General features: G+C 38.7%; 2 long non-coding RNA genes across 2 annotated transcripts in view; one reads left to right on the top strand and one right to left on the bottom strand.

Moving 5' to 3' along the window:
* Nucleotides 1-3,108: 3,108 nt before the first annotated feature.
* LOC146695154 (uncharacterized) lies at nucleotides 3,109-4,271 on the top strand. The gene is made up of 2 exons (XR_014923453.1): nucleotides 3,109-3,419; nucleotides 4,014-4,271. It is a non-coding gene; the product is annotated as an uncharacterized LOC146695154 (long non-coding RNA).
* A 14,597-nt stretch (nucleotides 4,272-18,868) lies between these two features.
* LOC146695153 (uncharacterized) overlaps nucleotides 18,869-19,674 on the bottom strand; it is a 48,617-nt gene continuing 47,811 nt past the window's right edge. Inside the window, exons 4-5 of the long non-coding RNA XR_014923535.1 lie at nucleotides 19,335-19,390; nucleotides 18,869-19,102 (exon numbers count right to left, since the gene is read on the bottom strand). This is a non-coding gene — a long non-coding RNA (uncharacterized LOC146695153). The remainder of the gene's footprint in view (nucleotides 19,103-19,334; nucleotides 19,391-19,674) is intronic.

Below are 19,674 nucleotides of genomic sequence, written 5' to 3'. Positions count from 1 at the left end.
CGGCCCGAAGCCGGGGTGCAACACAACAAAAAGATAAACCCGATACATAATAACGACAAAAAAAATCACACCACGGCAGAATGACGAGAGTTGGTTAATTTATTTACTGAACAGGTAGCGAGCTTCAGGGTGGGCGATGCCAAAACAACAAACAAAACACACTAGAAAGAAAAACAGAGCTAACTTACCTCCCACGATCCCAAAACAAAATACAATTCTCTAACCTGTCTCCCTACCCGAAACAGGAGAAAAGAGGGGAATAAAAGAAAACGGCTTCCCACCCCTACAGCTACCAAGCCCAGGTACAACCCCTTTTTCAGCATTAATATTGCAGCCCCGTGCAGTCACACACCACGACGGTCCCCAGACACACAGCTCACGGGAAACCAGGAAGTCTGCTCGCCGACCCAGTCCAACCCCTTTTGTAGCTGGCCTCTTTCCTTCCTCCACCAATGGGTGGCCTCCACCTGGAAACAAGCAACACTGAATACAAATACAAACAATAACAACACCGTACCGCAAATAATGACCCTGGGTCATAACAGTAGCAATTTTGTAATGATGAAGCTGCTCTTCTGCTGAAGGTGCAGTGAAGTGAGGGAAAGAGAGTGCTCAGGGATATAAAAAGACAGAGGAAGATTTTAGATGTCAAAGTTAAATGCAATTCAGTCTCCACACTCTGACAGGTGTGTATTATGTATAGCTCAAAGAACACGATATGAACAATGGGATAATCTAGAAACATGTTAAAGTACTGCACAAGACAAAAAGGTGAAGATTAGGTTTTCAATAACAAAAATATGTAAGCTTTGTCATTCTATTTTTAGGCTATTCAAACCATGAGATATGTTTTATTCTCAGTTCTGTTTTGACAGTGTTGTCCTTATGTTCCCGTTACAATATATACACTTATGTTGTCATGAAAAGATTTAAATTGCAACATATGACAAACTAGTCAAAGCATATTATCATAGTCACACTCAAATCTTTTGAAAAGACACAGCAAAGACTGACAAGCATGTGTAATTATAAAATACTGTGAATACATATGAAACAAAACAGAAATTTTGTGTAATTATTTTTCTATAAAGAAATTTTCTTCTTGCTTACCTTCCTCCTGAGATCTCTGACTGATCCACTTCCTACAACTCCCCTCAAAGTTCAAGCATAAGAATTAAATAAAGAGGTGAAATCCTTATATTAAAAATCTGATGCTCCCCCAACAGAGATTGAGACTTTACTACCTGCTGGGTTTCTCTCTCCAGCTCACAGCCGGAACAAACATTACAGCCAGTGTTTTTACTCTGGTGCCTGTGTCCGTATCTGTGTTGGCAGATTTAAAAATCTATGCTGTGCCAATCTGGCACATCAGACTTGGCTCCATAACATCAAGTTTTATTGCAGGCCCTGAGAATACTGACAGAGACCCTGGTAAGAGTCTGTGATAAATGAACCTCCTGGCCTACGAGCTGCTAACTGCCAGCAGAATGTCTCTGAACATTTCCTATGTCATCAGGGCTTTCTAATCACAAGGTATTCACGCCTCGATCAGCGTTTAGCTCACCCGGTGAGCAGCCGACCAGGGTGTGCGGGGAGGCATTATTTCCTGACTAGTGCTTTTCTTATGTCTGGCCTTGCCAGTAATCGATTGGCATCTCCTTTGTCTGCCACATTAAAAGACTCTGAGGTGTGTGTTTTCCTGTGCGTGTGTGAAACCAATATGAACTGACTTGCAGTGCATTCACCTGCCTGTGTATCCATTACCTGTTCACGGTAAGGAGACCGTCAAGGTTAAGGATACTTTTGCAAAGATTTGTGCTGATGTCCGATAAGCATCTGGGAAGGCAGAAAGGACTGATGGCTAATGAACCTGGCTCAGTATCATGAGTTCACCATCAAGGCTAATGAAATATATGTACTGGATGCCCAAACCAGTTACATTGCGAGTCAGACAAAAGATGGCAGACAGATGAAGCACACTTCAGTCAGCTTTTTAAATGCAATAAAAAGAGGCTTGCTGATCTATTTATGGAAAGTGACAGGTACAATTTCTATTTTCAAATCATACGAAAATGCTTGATGCTGATAACAGGAAGCAGTCAGGTATGAGTGACTGCAGTTACTGTCTCAGTTTTCTTTGTGATAGTATATTTTCACAACAGATTACACATTGACTGACATGGCAGTCCTTCGACCTGTGTTAACATTCATGTATCACATTGCAATAAGTCGTGTAGTGAGTTAGAGGGAAAAGACTAAACTGTAACTCAACCTCAGAAAGTACATATGTTCAAAATTTTGTTTGTCGCATATTTCACAGCCATGCCTTCAATTACATACAGATTTGTCTGCATTGGCAATGCAGATTCCTTCATGATTTTTTTAAATATTTTACTGTCAGTTGAGGTAAAGTGTCAGATATTGTGCCAGAAATTCTGTTTTTACACTCAGATTGTTGGCCAGAATGAGATGCAATCAGTTTTAGGATATTTAATCAACGACAATCAACTGCCGACGATGCAAAGTTAGTCAGTCCCATTTACTCAACTTTCTCAGAGGTAAAGTTGGGTAAATGTTCACCAGTCTGCAAATACTGTGTCTATCAAGTGCGGAACAATTTCAGAAAAAATCTTCTTCAATGCAAAATTGCAAAGAGAATATCACATCGTCTGCAGTACATAATATCATCAAAAGAGTCCAAGAAGTGACCAGACTGAGAATTAATGCCCAGGATTTCTGGGCTGCCAGAGGCGCTGCATTAAAAACAGGCATGACCGTGTCATGGAAATACCTGTATGGAGTCTGGAACAATTCTAGAAATCAGTCTGTGAACAAAGTTTGCTGGGGAGCCACAAATGCAGGTTAAAGCTCAATCTTGTGAGGAAGAAGCCATATGGAAACGTGATCCAGAAATTCTACCATAATTACTGAGCCAGAGCTCATTTAAAATGGACTAAGGCAAACGATGAACTGAAATTTTAAATCTTATAGAAAAACATGAACACCGCGTCCTCATGGCTAAAGATCAGAGGGACCATCGAGCTTGTTATCTTGGATGTAATGGGGGTCATTAGTACACAGCTAATTCAAAAGTGTTAAATGTTTTGGTGTTAATAGTCTTCTTGCAAAAGTAGAGTTAATTTTACTCTAAGCAGAGTCACATTCTTTTAATGTAACTCTGAGGTGTAAAATGATAGTAGTTAAAATCGAGTGTTAAAAATGAGTGTTTCTATGTCAAATCTGGAGGTGTTACAATGGAAACATTAACTCTTGACCTCTTAACTCTGAACTCCTAGAGGGGCTATGACACCAATAGAGTAAATTCACAGACTCCGCCCCCAGCACGGCTCCAATCGAAGCTGAAGTGAAGCCGTTTCAGAACATTTTGCTCTACATATTCGAGTTGTTTGCCATGCTTGGTAAGTCATTTTTTCAAAGATTGTTTCAATTATTATTATGAGCTTTTACTTCTGTGGCTCTTTGGAGTTGAGACAAAGCTGTGTGGAAGGCAGTAGCCATATTGCTCGGTGATAGCATAATATTCTGTTTTAGCTAGCTGAAAGGTATTGTTTGCGGGCAAATACCACAGCCTTGAAAAAAAGCTTGCATGTGAATTTTCAGTCAAACTTTTGGTCAAATACACCTAAAACAATGTCTAGAATGTGAAATATTGGTATAATGGTGCTACTTGAAGCCTGAAAACGATCGCACATATAAAAAACAAACAAACGAGCAAACAGCAGTAGCTGACGTCCTGACTGGATTCTACGTTAGCATAGATCCCTCCAGAGTTTTGTGCACACGGTTTAGGTAAAAATGAAAAAGGTTGAGGTTTTACATTTAGTTCAGTATTACCTGTTGCCTGTGTCTTTGTCTTTTGGGAAAATACTTTACACAAGTAATGGCTCAAAGAGGATTCCTTTTTTTTTTTTTTTTTACTGTGCTGCAATTGTTTACTGGATTATTTGGGCCGTTAATTAGTGTCAACTAATTTTTATTCAATCTCCGCACAGGATATGCTTGTGAAGATGGAATATGGGGGAGAGCAGAAGTGCGTTGAAGTTCCACAAAGGGATGAATGAAGGACAAGCATATTGTATTGAAGAAATAAGTGATGAGAATGCTGTTATTTGCATTTACCAGCTCACCTATGTCAGACCTTTTGATAAACAAAATTCTAATGAAAGTGAGAACATGTATACTGTTACATCTTTCAGAAAATGTTTTGAAATTGTGGTGCACAGTTCAGAATAAATGTTTTTCAAAAACCATTGCATCTTTTTAGTAAATGTTTATTTCCAAAAGAAATTTCTAGAAGTTCAGAACAGTAAAATTCCTGCTTTTTAGAATGAATTAGAAGATAACTCTTACATAGTTAAACTAAAATACTCTTTGAGAGTTAATATATAAACTCTTAACACCCAGTGTTAAATTATCAACTCCAGACAGATTTGGTGTTTAACACTAAATCAGAGTTAACGTACCAACTCTCCAAAAAGAGTTAAATTAACACTCTCTGGTGTGGACCCATATAGACACTTTAATAGTGTTGAAATCAAATCCGACAGTGTTAATTTGGACATGCTGGATTTGCTGTGTACCTATGGAACCAGCAGCTTGAAAGGCACCATAAACGTTAATAGGTACCTAAAGGTTTCAAAGCAACATATGTTCCCTTCCAGAAATCTTTTTGCATATTTAAGCGAGAGAATACTAAATCACATACTGCATCTAAAACAACAGCATGGCTTTGCAGTAGAGAAGTCTGAGTGCTCAGCTGGCCTGCCTGCAGTCCAGCCTTTCACCAACTGAAAACATTAGGAGCATCATGAAATGAAAAATATGACAAAGGAGACCCAGTGCCATTGTGCAGCTAGAATCCCATATCAGACAAAAATGGGAAAATATTCCCTTCCCAATAACCACTCTCCTCAGTTCACCTGTGTTTATAGAGGTGATGCTGCACACAGTGCTAAACATGGCCAACTTTTCTGAGACTTGCTGCTGTCATCAAATTCAATATAAGCTAATATACAATTTCTTCTTAAAATTGTACATTTTCTCAGTTTAAACATTTCATATATTTCCTCTGTTCTATTGTGAATAAAATATGGATTTGCAGATTATGTTGTTTTTATTCACATTTTAAACAGCTTAACAACTTTTTTGAAACTGGGGTTGTACATCACATGGTTACAGAGCTTGGACTGTCTGCTAGTGACCAATACAGCACTATAGATGCTGCATCAGCTTATAGAGTTGTGAAATTGTACAAAGTCAGAAAAATGTATTCACACGTGAAAATATTATGAAAAAGCAACTAAATAAGCAAAACATAAATATATTTTAAAGGAGGCAAAGTTGAAGAAGGGTCCAGCTACAATTCATTTGGACATAATGCAAATATAATGCACACGTTAATGACGGGTGTAAAGGGAGCCAGTGTGTTTTAATGACACTGGGTTAGTTGATGACATGCTCTTGCAGCAGTGACACAAATGTAACATATAAATGATTGTACCATAATTTTTAATTTCCCCAGGGAGGTCATTACAGTATTATCTAGATGTATATTCATCACCCTTTTCCTCTCTCACTCCTGTGGCCAACATCTTCATTACACTTTTCTTCCCTTGATCTCCTTCTTGTCTCTATGCTGGCATCTTTCTCAATGTTTTCACTTCATCCCACTCTCTCTTCCAGCATCTCCTGCTTGCTTTCATTTTCCCGTCCCCATATTCACCAGCTCTCTTTCTCATATGTTCTGTCAGTATCAGTCTTCTTCCCCCTTCCTTCCCACAATGGCAAAGGTCACAATGGGTAGCAATGACATTGCTTATCTTAGTTATTTTGTTGTCATGGCACCCCTAAAGCAAATGGCATGACAGGCTAACAGAGTTCCAGATGAGTTGAGCATTCATTAATAGAAAACAGTTTTAATGGCTGGTCACATACAATTGTGTGTGACCAGCCACACACACACACACACACACACACACACACACACACACACACACACACACACACACACACACACACACACACACACAATTGTTTTTTTGTCTTTTTTGTACTTCTCTCTTTTTATTTATTTTTTTACTCAGTTATTTAATATAAAGTCATGGTAAAAAGAAAGCACAGCCTCTGTCATATAAGAGTCTCCGTTTTCTTAGAAAGAAAAACAAAACATATTAAAATACAAAAACAGCAGAAACACTAGACATTCTAGGTAACTAGGTATAGGTATTGTAGAGCTTATAGAGCCATCTTCAGCAGCAATACCCTAAAACATGTACTTGGGATCATCATTCTGTTAAATGGCCCAATTTTGTCCAAGCTTTAGGTGTTGGACAGATGGCATCACATTTAACTCTTTAATCTGGTGCATAGAAAGGTCATTGTTGACCCAATGTGCCCAAGTCCTGTGGCTGCAAATCTAAATCCCAAATCTAATCTGAGGGAAAGATCAGAACAATGACAAAAGGAAAATATTTACTGCTGATAGGCAACCATAGTCAACTATATGTCACCTGACTTGAAGTTTACTTTAGCTTTTATTCTTGAAAACATCAGCATTCGACTTTAATGTTTGCTCCTGACTGTTACAAAAACATCTAGCAGCAAGAGCTATTTATCAGCTGTAAACAGAACTGTTTGAACAATGACAAATGCGTTTATTCTTCCTCAGTCTCAGATTATCCAGAAGATGAACATTGTTTAAAGCATGTGTTGTTTCATAGCTCGTACATAATTTTCACTGAAGTAAAAGAGATACACTGGATCTCTTCAAGTTAAAAATAATGATGGTGTTAGATTGAAGTTATTACTGGTAGCCTGAGGCTATCCAAATTGGATTTGATGTGAAAAATCAATTAGTTTACCAATCTGTAAATCGTGTGGCTGCTTATATGGACAGACGCTATCAGGAATATATTTGAAGTGGTTTATAAGGGAACTAATCTGTAATTCAGTGGTCCATTTTTCATGATTGAATATGACATGACTAAAAATGGATTCACCACAGAATTTAATCTCTTTCAGACCAATGGCATTTGCTGTAGAGCGATTACATGTGATAAAAATGCTAATAGGTGAGCTAATAAGTATACTCATTAATAAAACATATAATAAGTAATATATCTTTTTTAAGAAATCTTTTTTTCTGGGTTTTTTTCTAAAAAAAATCTGTAGTTCTGCAACATTCTCTGTATAAATAATGTAAAAAGGCTGATTTTCAGGAAATCGCCTAAAGCAATGCAATTAAAGTATAAAAAGAATTAAAAGCAAGTCCTTTCCCCGAGCTTGTGATGTAGCTATTCTATCACTTGTTTTATTAATGCCAGTCTTATCTGCTTCTCTGTCTCTGAATCACTTTGTGACAAACAGAGTTTGTTCTATGAATACAATTGACTTTCAGGGGACTCACAAATGAAAACAAGAAAACTTTCTATCAACAGCAGCTTGAGGGTGAGTCAGAGATAGCAGAGGCCCAGTGCACACTTAGGGCTGTTGTCTTATTCCCTACATAAGAGGTTATTTGGACACACAAACAAGTCAAAGACCGACTGCAATGTTCTCTGAGTGGAACGTTTTGATTTTTGAATTGGCTCCTTCTGACATATTGAGAATCTTGGAACAGGCATTTTTTCAAAAAATGATAGAAAAGGTTAGTGGGGAGTTACCGACAAAGGAGAGGCGGGTGGTGGTGAAAAGAGTTGTAAACAGAAAATCTAAAGTTACAGAAGACAGGGGGCAGAAACAAGAGAGAAGTTGAAAATACTAAATGGAGAAAAGTGGGACCAAATAAAACTAATAGTAAACGTTGAGTGGGAATGACAGTAAAAACCAAGATTGCAACAATCAATAAATCCAGAAAAAGATGGATGGATTTATTGAATGGTAGGGGGTGTATACGTCTCCCAGCATCTGTTACAGGTGCCTTTTTTAAGACTGTAATCAACAAAAGTGGGACATTCCCATTGATTATTACAGATTTTGAGAAAGTGAGCAACCTATTTTAGATATCTTTATTCATTATTGCTTCATTACATTGTAGCATCTCAAAATTATCTCAAGGGACTAAATTTGATTGAACACTGAAAAGCTGTAAACATTGCTTGAAAAATAATAAATAAATGAATAAATTGTGTCACCCTTGTGATGGTGGTGCAGGCTGGCAATGCACTTGCCCACATGAGAATGTGTAAACATGAATCAGCTGGTGCTATTTCCAGTCTTAAATTTTCAAGTAATAACATGTATCACATTTGAAGAAATGTTTGGCTTATTTGAGAGTTTAGAAATGTGTTAGATAGGATGTACAATTATTGTAGAGACACTGACACTGCCCTGGATGTAATAAAGACCTGAGTGTGTCATAAACCTAGGAGTAGATTTTCAGGAGACCCTCCCCCACTTGAACTGTGAAAGTAAGACAAAAAGGAGTTAATGTTGAGTGGAAATTCCCCAGGGGATACCTGGGTGGGGGTCTCAACATTTGTATCGAATAACTTTGCTCTGGAAGGGAGATGGACTTTTATGACCCCCAGGAAGTCACGTACGCAGAGGTACATACGCATATATACACATGCACTTACACACAGGAATGCGCACACGCAGGCACTCACGTGCTCGCGCACACACAAACATATAAACATAGTGCTTAGTTTTATGGCACCTCGCAGGACTGTGTGTAACAGACAAAGGAGTTGATATCTGCAGAGGAATTCCGGGGTCCTGTACATCTCCCTTCTAGAAGGTGTAATCAGTGAGTGTCGATTAATAAAAGTGTTGTGAATTGACTACTGAGTCCCGGTGTTCTTTCTGGAGGCCTGAGGAATCTATGAACCGGGGTGAAACTGCTTTCGTAACACATTGCATGTAAAAAAAATGAAATTAAATGAAGGCTGAAATCAGTCACATACACACACAGATAGAAAAGACACACTGGCAAGATTCAGTCAAGCTGTTAAGGATAAATATGATTGATGCCAAGAGAGCTGCTTTCAGAGCCAGCTGACTCTCCCAGGATATTTGTGTGGCTGTGGCAAGTGTTTATATTACAACACACTACTAAGTCTTTCAGCTCCCAAAAACTGATAGTGCATGCGTGAACTTATTTGCATGAGTATGCCTGTAGTGAAATCCCAGTGCTGGGTACGTGGTGTCACCCAGCATCTTCTGCCAACTCTTAATGGGTTGTATTCAAAAGAAATAGTAGCAGATGCATTGTTTAATCATGGGATAGAAAATGAAGTGTGTAAATGAGAAACCTCACAGGAAATACAGGACTAAACCTCGATGTATTTCTTGCAGGTGTATGGCCATATACTCTGATCAAATGGTCAATACATAGTTAAAATAGGTGACTAAAAGGCATGTTTATGACTGTTTTTCTGCCATTATTTGCAACATCATTACACCAAACAGAGAAATAGTGCTTTAAAAGTTATGAAATCACTTTAATGTATTGTTTAAATGAAACCTAAAAGGAAGGGTGTATGTATTCTAAACAGGTAAAGATTTTTTTTTAATTAAATGTAACTAACAAATGAATAACAATGACCAAATGCCAGCTTTCTCTGAGGTAGATAAGTGCAAGACGCTGGCTGAATACATCAGCACTGAGCAGTTTATTGTTTGGCCTGTCATTTGTTCTTAATGGATATTTTAATGGCTGTTTCATCTCCTCCACTCAATTTTGCTATTATAGAGAGAGGGTGAAAAAGAAGGTAAAAAGGAGATGGAGAAAATAAAAAGGGTAAATGAAATGAATATTTGATTGGGGCAAAAGGAGAAAGATGAGAAGAGGGGAAAAAAGTTAACCATGTCTTCTCTTTCCAAGAGTGCTGTAAACTGATGTTCTTTGCACTTGTAGCCATTTGGAGAATGGATTGCAGTGGTTTCAGGATCAGTGGTTTATTGTGAAATGTAATCATCAGTGGCGCAAACTGAGGGCTGGTTTATTTGACCACAGCTGACCAGGTCTGCATTATTGAAGAATCCTCTCGTTGGAAATGATAGTCTGCTAATTGGATTTCTCCAGACCTCACAATCCCCCACCAATTTAAAGCAGTCTCAGTACTGGTCTGTATGTATCTCCCTTGGATTGCAATATTATCTTGTTAGCCTCATCATTCCGGTTATTTTTCAGTTCCTCTTTTTTACACTTTATCTCTCGTTATTTTTTATTCCATGTGTTTCAGATCTAGCTAACCAACCTACTATTCTTTATTATTTCATGTCTTTCAGCACCTTTCTATCAAGAGCAGCTTGAGTGGGTCAGAGCTGGCAGAGGCCCGGTGCATACTCAGGGCCGTTTTCTTATTCCCTATATAAGAGATTATTTGGACGGATTAACAAGCACCTTCTTGTTTGCGCCATTATCTTCATTCATTTAAGTTGCAATGAGAGGCTTTTGACTGGGTCGAGCCTATTTGCCTATCTTGTACACAGCACACCTTACATGTCTGTGAAGGTTCTCAGTCATCCAGGTCATCGTAGTCAAAGGAGCTTGCAAAGAAAAGCATCTGGACTTCTTTAAGTTGCTTGAAGACGTTTCACCTCTCATCCGAGAAGCTTCTTCAGTTCTAAGGTCAAATGGTGGAGACTCCCAGATATAAACCTAGTGGGAGTGACCCCCCACAGAGGGACAAAAGGACCCCCTGATGATCCTCTAATCGCCTGAGCCAAGGTGGGAAACTGGGCGTGAACTGAAGAAGTTTCTCGGATGAGAGGTGAAACGTCTTCAAGCAACTTAAAGAAGTCCAGACGCTTTTCTTTGCAAGCTCCTTTGACAGCACACCTTACAGTACATCTTATAGCCAGAAACTGTGACGGTATATCTTTGACTACCCTGGAAAATGTGTATCCTTTATAATCATCTTAATAGTGGTGTTGGTGAAACTGCTGAAATCAAGTTTCACAACGGAAACTAATTTCCCTAAAGTTGATATCACGTGGCTGCATCTACAACTACCTATAGTAGATGTTTCTCAGCCTCAAACTGTCTAATCTTAACCATGGCTACACTGCTCTGAGTGGTTTCTCTTACCAGGAATTTAGTCAATGAACACAGCCCAGTACCTCAGAATTGCTGAACATTACAAGGTTTTGGGTGCTTATTCAGAAGTCTGACACCATTGTCGCATTCAACAGGGATTTATGGGGGTTAAACAGGGGTCAGAAGTAACCTATAAGAAGTCCATGTACTTTAAAAAATGCGATAACTGTGAAATATTATCTTGAAATTGAGACACACTTTGAACTTTCACAGAATGAAAGGGGACTCTGTGGTGTGGCACGTGGATACGAACCTTGATAGCTCCTACCACTGAATTTAATATTCCATATGTTCAAAAGGCCGTTCAACTAATTATCCAAAATCAATTTTACTTCTGGTTTGGATTAAGTATGTTTTGATGCCCTTTTTTGTTTGTTTTTCCCAATTTTGATTCTGGTGATGACACAGTGATGCTAAAATGTTTGCACAGTTAAAGGCTGTGAAGTAATTGGTGAAACCTCGTCCACTCTGGAAGTTTTCTTTCCTTAGACTGAGAGGCTCTCATTGAGAAAAAACACGATACCAGATGCAAAGAAACCCCAGTTATTATCTTTCATTTGTTTAATTTGTTTGTTTTGTGCACATACACCACTAGTTTGTACCCTGGGGAGATAGTTTGCTTGTATTATTAAGAGAAATATAATGAGATGCAGCCAATATATGAAGTTCAAAAACTTGACCTTTTACATACAGTATTTATGTATATGACTTCTTATTAGTATCATTTGTATTATTATGTATAAATATTGCTTGTTCCAATTTGGCACAATTTGTTGAGATGCCAAAAGAGCAAGACATCTTCTTTATGTAATCCATGATCCACCCCCTTCTATTTCCGTGTTTATTTTTTTTGCAGTAGGTTACCATCAATTCAAACGGAGTCATCTTACATCCCAGCTTATTTTTCAACAGCATTCTACAAGAGGGACAGTGTTATGAAAGGCTTTTTCAAAGGCCAAAAGTCCCTTTTATTGAAAACCGTTTGTTCTGTGAAATGTATTCACAAAACCTGCCACAGTCTCTCCTGTGTGCTATGAGCCATGCATTCTAATAGATGGTCATAAATGAGAGAATTAATAATTGACATCCTGCATGAAGAAGCTTTAATGAGTGTTGGTCTGAGCCAGTAGCCCTTGGGGGAAAATAAACAACGTATTTATTAAATAAAATGGAACATGACGAAGGTTGTTATGCTCAGTCGGGTTCCTTTTTAGGATCCCCTTTGTTAATTGTTAAAGCTGATCATGTGTGACGTAACAGCTTGTAGAAGACACAAGTGATCTGGTTACATAATGCAAAACTGTTGAGGTTACCGTGATATTTTATAGATGGATCTATCAATACAGCCATGTATAGTAATCATGGTCCAGTTGAAGGACTGACTGCTACAGTATGTATATATATATATATATATATATATATAGACAGGTAATCACCTGCGGCAATCCTTAATTACATATATAGATCGGCTGAGGACATACAAGTAGCTGTGGCTCTACACCTTCCAATCTAACTGGCAAGGTCACTGCAATGACAGTAACACTAACATGTAGCTGCCTTGCAATGCAGTTAATACAGTTGAATATCAGCAACTGGCAAAAGCCCCCCCCCCCCCACAGCAATGCAAGTATAGGGTAAAAGAAAGAAAAGGATCTTTAAGATTAATAAGATTAACTAAGGGATGATTCCCAAGCTGTGTGATCCTCTGCACATCCTAGAAGGCTAAGCAAAAGCCTGCTTATTCATTCATTCATTCATTCATGTGTAAAATGAAAAAAATGAGACAATACTGGTCTGAAATGTTTAGTTTTAATTTCACGATCTTCTCCTCTATGATTACATGTTTTCATGGAGACACGCAAAACCATGCAGATTTTTGGGAGAATCCATTTTCCATCCAGATTCCATTCACACATGCTTAAATAGCTGTACCACTGAAAAAAAAAATGCTGCCTGGTATATCACTGACGATTCTGTGCTGCTTTGTATTTTTTTTTTCTTTTTCAATGGCTAGGTTTAATAATGATGCATTGTGATGACCTTGATTTCCCCCAATACACATTCTCTGTGCTTCTCTTGGTGACAACATTGCGGGGTGACAGTTTCGTGTTGTTCTGATGTCTCTTTCCCCTCAGCTTTCACTCTCAGCTTGTAAGAGTTTAACCAGCGGCTCCCTGTGAGCTCAAGTGTAATTACAACAGCAATAACATCAGCTCAGCTGTTTTGTCTGACAAGAAAACTACTTTGCAAACACAGACATACTTGTTATACTTAATTGAGGTTTGGATTTGTACTACTGCAGAACTTTTTTTGGGGTTTTCATTATGTGGACAAGCATACAACATTGAATCACGTCTGTAAGATGAAAGACATTGATGGAGCAACCCTGCAAGCTAATTCAATATGTGTGTGTATGCATGTTATATATATATATATATATATATATATATATATATATATATATATATATATATATATATATATATATATATATATATATATATATATATGGATATGAAAATATGGGGGAGGAAATACTCTTACAAAGAGAGGGAACCACTGAATTTTCCCAGAAGGCCTCTGAGTATGGAAATTTCATTAGTAATTGATCCAAAATGCACTGAAGCACACATGCTTAAAAAAAAAAAAAGAAGAAGAAAAAGACTACATTAATTTTCATTGCAGACACTGTGGGGCTTCAATGGTTTCAGACTGAAATTATTTCGAAGCTTTATGCTCCCAGACATTAGTATTGAGTTTGGTTTTACTTTTCAACTTTTAAGACAAATTACATCTCAATGAGTACTTACACACAAGTAATACCAACAAAGAAGAGAAAAGCTGGCCAGAAGTTGTGAAATCCAATGACTGTCAAACCTGCCATTTTGGAATTTGAAATAAATGAATAAATATAAGCTGTCTTTTTATTACTGATATTCTGTTTGTAAGTGATTAACAAGGCAAATGGAAGTGGAGGGGCTGGTACATATCCATTGTAAGACAGGTGTGACCTGTTGTAGAAATGAAGGGCAGAAAGAGCAGGGTCAGGCGATGGGCAAGGAAGGGAACCTTTTAGGCACAGACTGATGGGGAGATGGATATGATCCCAAAATCTATGTGTCAGTTTCCTTTACCAAGTTTCCATAATTAATTTAGGATAAATGGCAAATGTTGTCTAGTTACAGATATTTGTTATATATAGACATATATAATAAAAACAGATGTAGAGTGTCACTGCAAATTAAAACAACACTTCAAATTGTCAAAAATTAGATTAAACACATGCTCTGAACAAGATTGCTATGTGCAGGTCTGGTGTCGAAACTTTCTGTAGAGTTTTCTCTAAGCTCAGTTTTTTGTTATCTCAGATTCTATTACATGACCGATCTACTAAAGCTCCAAACAAAAAGTTAGAAAAAACTGTAAGGAAGTGGTTATTCCGAGCACAATGTTGTTTTAGTGTAACATAATTAGAAAATAAAGTTTGATCTGAAGATATTTTATACACTTCCAAACTCTTGCCTGGCAGTGTTAACTGCGCAGACTAGAAAACACAGCTAAAAACTTGTGTTTATACTCATTCAGTTTCCATTATTGTGTAACATAATGATAGCGATTATCAGAATTGTCTTTCCGTTTTTTTCTTTTTAACTTCCCCAGATGGATGAAAATCGCAAGAAAAAGGTCTGGGTAAGGGTCTCAAGTAGCACTATGACTTTTTGCAAAACAGCCAACTAGAATTAAAATATGCTGTTTGAAAATGCAGCCTGTAGCTCCATTAAAAAAAAGCTTGGAGCTGCCAGTGGCTCTTGGTGTGAAGAGAACAACCTGGTAATGAACTGTCAATTAGCCTGGATAACAAAGCTAACAAGATGAGACATAGGGACGCAGACACGGTGGATGTGTGTATGTGTGTCAGCAAGGGATGGGAATTATATGTTTGATGTTTTGCCGTTGTATGCATTAATGTGTGTTATGAACAGTAGTGGGCAGGTGTGTATTTGTCTGTGTCTTTGTATCTGTCTGTTGACAGCCTGAGAAGCTGACCCAGTAAGTGTCAGACCTGATTTGTCAGCATGTTGTACAGTGTGAGCATATTTATGTGTCAGTATGATCAGAAAGAAAAAAAGGAGACAGACTTAACTTGACTAATGAAGCTAACAAGACACAGTGTGTATGTGACCAGGAAAGAACAGAGAAGTAATATGAGCATCTGCAGTGCTTGTTATACACTGTAATTTGATTTATGCAGATAATGTAGGTGTTAATCTGACTATTCAATTAAATTTTATTTATACAGCTCAAAATCACCAAAACAGTTGCATTAAGGCGCTTTACATTGTGAAGTAAACACCCTACAATAACACAAAGAAAACAGAAAACCCCAATCATATGGCCCCCTATGAGCAAGCTCTTTGGCGAGCGATTAAGAATAAGTAATCGATAAATGCAGAGGTGTATAAACACACAGTGAGTGAGAAAGTAACTGAAGAAGAAACACTCAGAGCATCATGAGAATCCCCCAGCAGCCTAAACCTATGGCCACGTAACTAAGGGAGGATTTGGGGTCAACTGATCCAGCCTTATGAAAAATGGGAATTTTAAGCCAAATCTTAAAAGTAGAGATAGTGTATGTCTCCCATATCTAAATTGGAAGCTGGTTCCATAGAAGAGGGACCAGTAAACTGAAGGCTCTCCCTCCCATTTTACTTTTGAAACTATAGGGCTTTTCAAGGAGCTTTTAGTGCAACCCAATAATAATGAATTTCAATAGTGCTGCCTAGAAGTCTGAACTAACCAAATGAAATGAGAAAGAAAATGATGCTAAAGGGGACTATCATGTTAAAATATCATGTCAAGAAGTCCCGATCAACCAACCATGAGGGATGACTTGAGAATGAGACTACCCCGATGTAGATCTCAGGTCAATGCTTCTAAATGGTGAAAAAATGTACAACTAATCATGGTGTAATCAAGTTGGTAGGCACAGGACAAACTGCAGCCAAATGACAAAAATAAGGTACTTTGTGACTGCAGTAAATATCAGTAGAACCACAAGCTGCCCATGAACATACAAAGGCTACATTCATTCTTAACTGTTTTCTTTCTAGAAGGTTTCACTTCAATCTGACTCAAATACACAATTTACCTTCAGTGCTTCAGTGTTTGCTTCCTCTAAATCCACTATTTGTTTATGTCAGCATCGCTTTTGTTTCTCTTCCATACCTTGTCTTTGCACATCCCTCATTCTTCTGTCATTTGCATGTGTGTGTTTGTGTGTCTACCAGATAACCTGTCTGAGGTACTATTGAGGTTAATGAAGGGAGACTGCATCAGGCTCCAGATCCCTTTAATAAACCTCGTCAGCTCCACCAGCCTGCTGAATGCCAATGAGTTACTCAAATGTATCGCTACACCTGTGTCAGGCAGACAGAAAAAGTCTGTGTGACAGGAAATAAGGTTTGAGTAAAGACAAGTTCAGACATTAGTAAACCGTCAGGTCATGAATGTTATTTAATGTTTAGTAATACTAAACTGACTATTGTTGTTCAAGTCCATATGGCATCAGTGTCTACATACATGACATTATTTCAGTTTTCAAACCATTTTGTCACGATGAATGATTGTTTTCTGCAAACTGCTATTTTACCTACTCAGTCATCAAAGGGTGTGAGAGGGCTGAGGATGATCCAAGCACAGACGTTCACACGTGGCATAACTCCAGAACAAAAGAGACAAATCAAGTTACATTTCACATTAGGTTAGAGACTAAATTGTTGACACTTATATTTATATTACAGCTCTGAACCAACATGGACGTAAACAATAGTTTTAGTGGTTGGAAGAGGCATACAATTGCAAGTTTGTACTTCCACATGTATGTGACCCAGACCACCACTAAATCTGGGAATCATTTGTGTCTTCTTCAGCCTAGTACTTGCATCAATTTGTGACTGGATCACAGATGTCACACTTTTTGTGAGACTGCAAAGCATCTTTATCTTGAGGCTACAATTGAATTCAATCTAACATTTTGAGACAATGTCTGGTATTTTGATTGACTTTGGTTGACAAAAGATAACACAAGAAAAAGATGGCTCCAAAACAAAAACAAAAAACAAATAAGCTCATCTGTAGGTGCATTCTTACAGACACAGTTTAACAGCTATTGCATTTAAAGACCATAGTGATGCTTAACCTCTAACTCTCATGAGATGTGCAAGTTGCGGACATATTAAAAAGAAATCTTTAATGATTGATTGATAATACTTTATTTATCCCGAGGGAAATTGTTTTTTGAGGTGAAATTAAATATTCTTAAGGCAACAAAAAAAGACAAATTGAACTTGTTAGGCTCGACAATTTAACTCTGTTGTATGTATAAGTGAGATTTTGCCTCACTTTTTGCCTCTATTTTATGTTCTATATTTCCTGACTAGCCATGTGGCAAAATCAGCGGCACAGGGGCAAAGATGTTACAGAGCAAGATGGAATGGAAATGCAGAGAGAGTGGAAAATATAATGATAATAATAATAATAATGGATACTTTATTGATCCCCATGGGGAAATTACTTGTTTTTCTCTGCATTTGACCCATTCACTCAGTGAAGCAGTGGGCAGCCCACTAAGCAGGCGCCCGGGGAGCAGTGTGTAGGGACGGTACCTTGCTCAGGGGTACCTCAGGGTAGCTGTTAAGTGGATTCGAACCGCCGACCTTCCGATCATGGGGCGACCACTTTACCTACTGAGCTATCCCTGCCAAAATATGTTAGTAATAGTGGGGAATTGACACTGAAGCAGGGAAAAAAAAGAACACAAATTAACTTTTTTTTTTTTTTTTTTTTTTTTTGGCCTGTCCCGTTTGGCTCTTTTGCCATCAGAATTGTTGTCTAAAGGCAAAGAAAGATGCCCAACGGATTTACTTTACCAAACTGACCATCCCAGCCTTGCCGTAATGGTCCATTTGATTCACCTTTTATTGTTTATTTTATTTTCACTTACTGAATACGGGACAGACTTGACTGGGGGAAAGAAGGGGAGAAAGAAAGAGGGAAAGAGAAACAGCTGAGAAGAGGGACGGGGGAGAAGGGCAAAAGACAAAAACCAACAGAACGGGCAGAGAAAAAAAAATGCATATATCAATCACCTGGATCACCTGCTGAGAAAGAAAAAAGAAAGCAAGCAGTAGAGAACAAGAGTAATAGAATAAACAACATCACAATGATATATGGGAATATGACAGTAAATACTAAATATTAAACATTATTCTGCAGCACATAAGATCAACAGAACACAGTGTGCTTTGAGGTAGGAGCCAAAAAGGGTGTAGTTTGTGGGTGTGATCACCCGTGTGTACACCTGTGAGCATGGACGCGCTTGTTTTTTGTTTTTTTAAAAGGTTCCTTCATGTAATAATCTGCTAGAGGGTGTGGGGGGGCCACAGCCCCGTCCTCCAGGGCGTGAAGCAGGTGTGGAGGAGATCAAAACTCCAGACATCCAGAGGCCCCCAGAACACAAGAGACCAAGGAAGACCAACAGAGGGGCAGCTGCGCCACTGTCCCGGAAAGAGCTGAGGAGAGTCCCAGATGAGGGCTCACTCAGCAGCCGCGGAGCAGAAGCCAGGGGGAGTTGCAGTGACGCGCCCGTGACCTCCGCCGGCAGCCAGCTGCGCCTGAGTGACCGAGCCCCAGGCCGAGAGGCCGGGGGCACCCCACCTCCGAAGTGGCCCGAGCGAGCCCCAGGCTCCAGGCCCCGATAAGCGGCCGCCAAGGAGTGAGCCGGTGTGTACCTGGAAAATATAATGATAATAATAATAATAATAATGGATACTTTATTGATCCCCATGGGGAAATTACTTGTTTTTCTCTGCATTTGACCCATTCACTCAGTGAAGCAGTGGGCAGCCCACTAAGCAGGCGCCCGGGGAGCAGTGTGTAGGGACGGTACCTTGCTCAGGGGTACCTCAGGGTAGCCGTTAAGTGGATTCGAACCGCCGACCTTCCGATCATGGGGTGACCACTTTACCTACTGAGCTATCCCTGCCAAAATATGTTAGGAATAGTGGGGAATTGACACTGAAGCAGGGAAAAAAAAGAACACAAATTAACTTAAGTGATAGAGATATTTGATGTAGTCATTTGTAAAGTTATGTTTTCAAGGGACTAGTGATGTGTCGGTTGCGAACGAAATGGCTCTTAGAGCCGTATCTTTGACGTGAACAACGTCAAAGATCGCAAGCCGTGGGTTTGTTTTGTTTTTTCTTTCTCTCACCTTCTGTCTCGCACTTTTTTTCCGCTTCACTCCGCACGCGAGTCTTGTGCTTTGCGCTGGGAAGAGGGGGGAGGGGCGGTAGTTACACTCGCAGTAGCACAGGAACAGAGCCGGAGAGACAGAGAAAGAGAGCCAGGGACAACAACATCACACTAGAAAGGTATAGTAATCATCCACAACTATTTTCAGTTGCGGATGATAAAGGATTCAGAAAGTTTATTCGTGCAGGCCTATATGACAGAGAATGTGCATCTTCTTTTTGTTTTCATATTTTAATTTATATTTAATTGTGTTGTTGTTTGCAGTGTTTTGTGTTGTTTCACTTTAAATGTCTTTAAAA

This window comes from Copadichromis virginalis, linkage group LG13, assembly GCF_057382275.1.
Source record: "Copadichromis virginalis isolate Kocher_CV1m ecotype Utaka linkage group LG13, C_Virginalis_male_GT1.1, whole genome shotgun sequence".
Taxonomy (NCBI): domain Eukaryota; kingdom Metazoa; phylum Chordata; class Actinopteri; order Cichliformes; family Cichlidae; genus Copadichromis; species Copadichromis virginalis.
This window is presented reverse-complemented; position numbering and strand designations above follow the sequence as displayed.